The sequence below is a fragment of the Physcomitrium patens genome, chromosome 13 (assembly GCF_059467195.1).
Source record: "Physcomitrium patens ecotype Gransden chromosome 13, ASM5946719v1, whole genome shotgun sequence".
Lineage (NCBI taxonomy): Eukaryota > Viridiplantae > Streptophyta > Bryopsida > Funariales > Funariaceae > Physcomitrium > Physcomitrium patens.
The window spans coordinates 9,863,820-9,869,387 of record NC_143422.1 but is presented as its reverse complement, the minus strand read 5'-3'; the positions used below and the strand labels follow the sequence as shown (position 1 = coordinate 9,869,387).

General features: G+C 28.4%; 1 long non-coding RNA gene across 1 annotated transcript; it reads left to right on the top strand.

Moving 5' to 3' along the window:
• The first annotated feature begins 456 nt into the window (after positions 1-456).
• LOC112290310 (uncharacterized) lies at positions 457-1,750 on the top strand. Its single transcript, XR_016506055.1, has 3 exons — positions 457-596; positions 990-1,154; positions 1,317-1,750. It is a non-coding gene; the product is annotated as an uncharacterized LOC112290310 (long non-coding RNA).
• The last annotated feature ends 3,818 nt before the right edge of the window (positions 1,751-5,568 follow it).

Here is a 5,568-nt window from a genome sequence, read left to right as displayed (position 1 = left end):
GTGAAGTTATAACAGAATCACTTAAAGTGAAGTTAAATTCTATTTAGTGTTTTTTGAAATAATAGAAACGTTGTTCACTGACACCAAATCACACCTCTGTGAAAAATAAACCAAAGAAAAGTGTAACTGATACTTTAAAAGCTTTTTAATTACAGTTCCCAAAGCTTGGCCATATCTCTTCTTGTAACATTGTTTTCAGACTAGCCCCAACAACTCGCCTGGGATAACGAAGCCATTATTTCATCTAAAAAATATTTCATTCATCCAAAGCGCACACGGCCACGTCGATTGCGTAAGGCTGACGGGGAACGCCAACACGGATTTCACTAGTGAAAGACATCACGGGTGACCCGTTCCCATTGAAGTAATCCCCGGGACCGGCCCGTCTTTTGAGTGACCGTTAGTCCCTCCGAATGCTTTCTTATGCTTTCTTGTGCTCCCCATACTTCCAGATCCGTCATAGCCGTGAAGGACATGTGGCCCCTCGGTGTCTGAATTTCTCGCTCTCAACGTGGTTTTGCTGTCTCAGTCTGTGTCCAGAGCTGCGTGATCTTGAGTCCCTGAGATTTCTGCTTTCTTAGACTACTGTTTTTGAGGTTTGGCCTTTACTACGTTCTTGGAGTTTATATTCCCTATTGTTTTCGGTGTCTCGTAGTTTGTGCTTTACAGCATGACGATGTTCTGGTGGTCTAGTCTGCGTGAGTTTTTGTTTTCTGTAACGATCGACCATGCGAAGGATCATTCCAGTTTACGAGAGCTTGAAATGCAAGAGTTCTGTAGCGAGTAGTAGTACTGAAGCCTTGGTTTCTCTGTTTCTCACCATGTCTAATTTGATTTGCTGAGTTGAAGCTTCACCCACAAGTTGATAGCTAGATGCAGCTCGAGTTCTGTGTCAGCTAATTGTAATTATTTTCTAGTGCGTATTTGACTGCAATCCGCTCGGGAAGGAAATTTACAGCTTTCTCACAGAAGCTTTTGGGATTACGCAGCAGGGGCGTAAATGCAAGTATATACCTACTCCCACTGACCTACTGAGATGCAGCAACTGCCATTTGCACTCGCAACTGACATGATTCCGAATGACTTGTGGACTTCTTCGTAAGGAGTTGCTCCTTAGTCCCTTCAATCTGGACTCCTGTTGTTGAAGAGGATGGGTAAGTCGCTCTTTCAATTCCACTTCCAATGTACTTGGAGTTGGGAGTTAGTGAATCTCCACACATTTGTCGACATTAGACTCGTCTGGAAGTCAAGTGACGGCATCATCTAGAGCGGAACTCACTTTCTCATTCAGTAGGACTATGTCTGTTATACAACAGGTTTTGCATCAGCGAAGGCCTGAACACTTCATCAATGCACGTTTAGGTGCACAGCCGCAAGGTTCTTGTGCGAATCTCCATGTGCCCTTTGTTGCAGCATTGAAGCCATGCAATCGACGTAACGCTGCAGCAGCGTGTTCCTTTAGACGCATATATCAATCAGATAGCGAATATGAACAATTTTGTATTTCTATGGCCCGTTCAGTGAGAGTTTTATAGGACATTTCACATGCTTCTCCCAGGAAAGCGTCAAGAGGATTTAAGTGACGAGAACCTATCCCAAGGGACAATGCTTGCGCGTTGTCAGGGTGAATTTCACAACTGCGTAATCTCTCATGCATTTCCTTCCCAACCAGTCGTACAAGTATGAAAACTTTTAAATTGCTTTTGTTATGTATAAACTGTGAATGAAATGGAAATCTTGTTTGACATCAGTAGCAACTGGAGACCATGCACAGGACAACGAGGAAATAATACTATTAGATTAGCAATAAAAAAACTAAACAATTTTTTTCATCTTTTTGCTATCCTAAATACAACAGTTCTTAGTTTATTAAAAGCCTTATTGAAAAACATTTCACACTAAAATATTATAGCAGTGTAAAATAATGTATTTAGGTATATACATAGATGTGCAATATATATATATATATATATACGTATATATGCGTATATATATATATATATATATTAAGATTCATAAAAACCATATTTTAATAATTTTATTTCATGATGATGTATTTTGAGTGTATATGTGTTTTTTTTTTTTTTTTTTTTCTTTTTTGTACTATGACATTTTTTGGCAATATAAAAATTAAATCATAATATAAATTCCTTAAAAACTTGTAGACATACGAACATTTAATTTAGAAGTTGTTGCAAATAAAGATGAAATGGTCACATGTATTGTTCTTCTACAGCAAAAATATTTAAACAATTCTTTCTGTAAATTAAAAAATATTTAAATTTATTTACATTTAAATAACTACTAAAGTCTTTAAAGAGCCAACAATCATTATTTCTGTTTATCTTTACAATTGATATATTTTACATAAATACCAAAAAGTATATAAATAAATATTTTATTTTTTGATTTAATTTACACTTAAAAATTAAAAATTCTGTAGATTTGAAATAGATTTTTTTTTTTTAAAAAAAAATAAAAAGAGATTGTTCTCAAATAAAATTGTTTTTATAAATTTTGTGTGAGATATATATATATATATATATATATATATATATCACAAAATACTTAAAAAATAATAATAATAATAATAATAATTAAATATTAAAAGTAAAAATATAAAATTTACTTCAAACAAAAGATTTGTTTTCATAATACTAACTTAAGTAGACCTAGAAAGGATTGAACCCTTGCAATATTTTTTCATGAAAACAACTAGCCTTTTCAAAATTCATAAACTTTTAAGATTTTGATTCAAAAAATTTATACTAAGTCAAACAAATAATGTGGTGTTTTATCCTTTTGGATGATGAAAGAATACTATGTACACTAGAGCCTTTTGTTAGATGTGTGTAAATGTTATTTTTTGTAATATCTTCATAAAAAATATAGTAAAATTTTAAATCCTAAAAATCTATAGAAAGTATATAATTTTATTGAGTTAGAATTATAATGCAATACCAAAGAACAAATTAACACTCGCTCTCATATCAATGAAACAAGACTTGATTTTTTAAGATCTAAAACCTTACCAATTTCATAACAATAAAGATCTTGATACAATGTAAGTCTAAGCATACCAGAACAAAACTAAAAGTAATTAAATAGAATAAAACATGAAAGATAAAATTGAATAAAAGAAAATAAAATCACATAGAAATAAAAATAAAAATAAAAATAGAAGAAGAAAAAGCAACCAAACTTTATTGAGGAAAAGAGTTTGAAGCCATATCTGACCGAATGCCCAAATAGCCATAAGCAATCTTATTTATACTTTGTTCAACTATCTTTGGAACTTTTTAGAATATCTTTAATAGTAGGCTCCACCAAGATAACTATTCTAAGTCTTTCTAGGAGATTCTATGGTGGAATCCATATGAACCACTATCCTAATCTCAATTCTAAAAACTTCCCAAAAACAACTCCAACTACATATGTGCAAATAATACAATTATATCTTATTCATGCCTTCTTATACTATCTTTAATATTGATAATTACTTAAGCTTGATATTATTACTAAATGAATTGAATAATCTCATATCTTAACTATCCTTGATATTAGTAGATGCTTAAATTTGATATCATTGCCAAATGAATTGGACAACTTCACATCTTAGACTACCCTTGATATGATTTGGTACTCAAGTTTGATAATATTGCCAAATAAATTTTACAACGAGACATCTTTGATTATTTTAGATATTAATAAATGCACAAGCTTGAAATTATTATTAAATGAATTAAAAAAATTTATATCTTTTCTTATTTTAGATATTAATAATTATTTAAACTTGACATTATTATCAAATAAAGTAGGCAATTTTACATCTTTGACTACCTTTATTATGAGTTGTTGCTCAAGCTTGACATTATTATCAAATAAATTAGATAACCTCACATTTTTTTACTATCTTTTATATAAGTGATTGTTCAAGCTTGACATCATTGCCAAATAAAGTCAACAACCTCACATCTTTGACTATCTTTTATATGAGTTGGTGCTTAAACTTCACATCATTGCCAAAGAAATAAAGAAACTTGACATCTTTGACTCCTTGTGATATATTATGGTCATCAAGCTTGATATCATCACCAAATGAATTAACCAACCTCACATATTTGACTAACTTTTATATTAATAATTGCTCAAGCTTGACATTATTTCCAAATAAATTAGATAAATTCACATCTTTGACTATCTTTAATATAGTTTTTTGCTACAACTTTATATCATTATCAAGTAAATTTTGCAACCTCACATCTTTGACTATTCTTATCTAATGATTTATTTTGTGTAATTTTATTAAATATATATGTATATGTATATGTATATATACATGTATGTTTATATATATATATATATATATATATATAGATAAATATTATGGTGGATTTTTATGCCATATAATTAGTAATTCTTATGATAGTTTTATTAGAGAGTAGAGATATTTTTTTAGCTTTTCTTTGATAAAAAAAGAAGAAAAAGCATTATCCTTAATAGCATGGTATATGTCCTATTTCATAGATTTTTAGAGAATTTTTTGAATTTTTTTCTATATATAACCGCAATTATATATATATATATATATAATTTTTTTTTGGTTTTTTTCCCTTAGAAAAGCCATCATGAGTAGTAAAATTCTATGAATCCAAAATATGCCTAAGATATGCTTTTTATTTTAGAAAATATAATAATAATACATTGTTATCTTTTAAAGCTTTCAAAAGGATTAATTGGCTATTATCTAAGACAAAATTCATTAATTAACAAATAAGTCAATTTTAAATTTTAAAATTTATTTTTTAATATAAAAAAATAAAGTATATTTTTTGGTTTGTTAAGAGTTAAAAAACATAATTGAAAGTAACATACATATGATCAAGATATGAAGGTCTACAAATAAGAAAATATGTGAAGTAAGATAAGTTTCACTTCTCACATTTATCATCTACAAGTAAAAATATAATATACGATGTATTTTAATTAATGCTTATAAGATTGTATCTTGATAATTTCATCATTTTAAAATTGATCTTCTTAAGATGTTTATTAAAAATTTGGTAGGTTTTAGATTAATATCAATTCCCAAAAACCATCAACTCTACCTACCATAATAAGATATATAGTTTTATTTGTTTTACTTATAAAGTTCAATAATTCTATCATCTATACAATCTTAGATACCACATTATTATTTTTTTATTTTTAATTATAATAGATCTTTGATCACTATTAATCTACAATAATCAAAACCTTTTGATAATAATCATCTATATATTATAATTTAATACTATTTATTTTAATATTTATATGTAAATCATTTAATAATATTTAGAATTCTTAATTAGAACTAAGAATAGAGAAATCTCTTATAATATTAGAAAAGACTAGTAAAATATAGAAGTAGATACAAGTTAAAATAAAAATTGAATTATATTAATCAAAGATAGAAATTTAACTTTATAAACTATGATGAAATAAGACAAAATACAAACAATAAATTGATTAGTGGTAATAAATTAGCTAATATCCAGTAGTATCAAGTTTACTTTGAGATTAATTGAA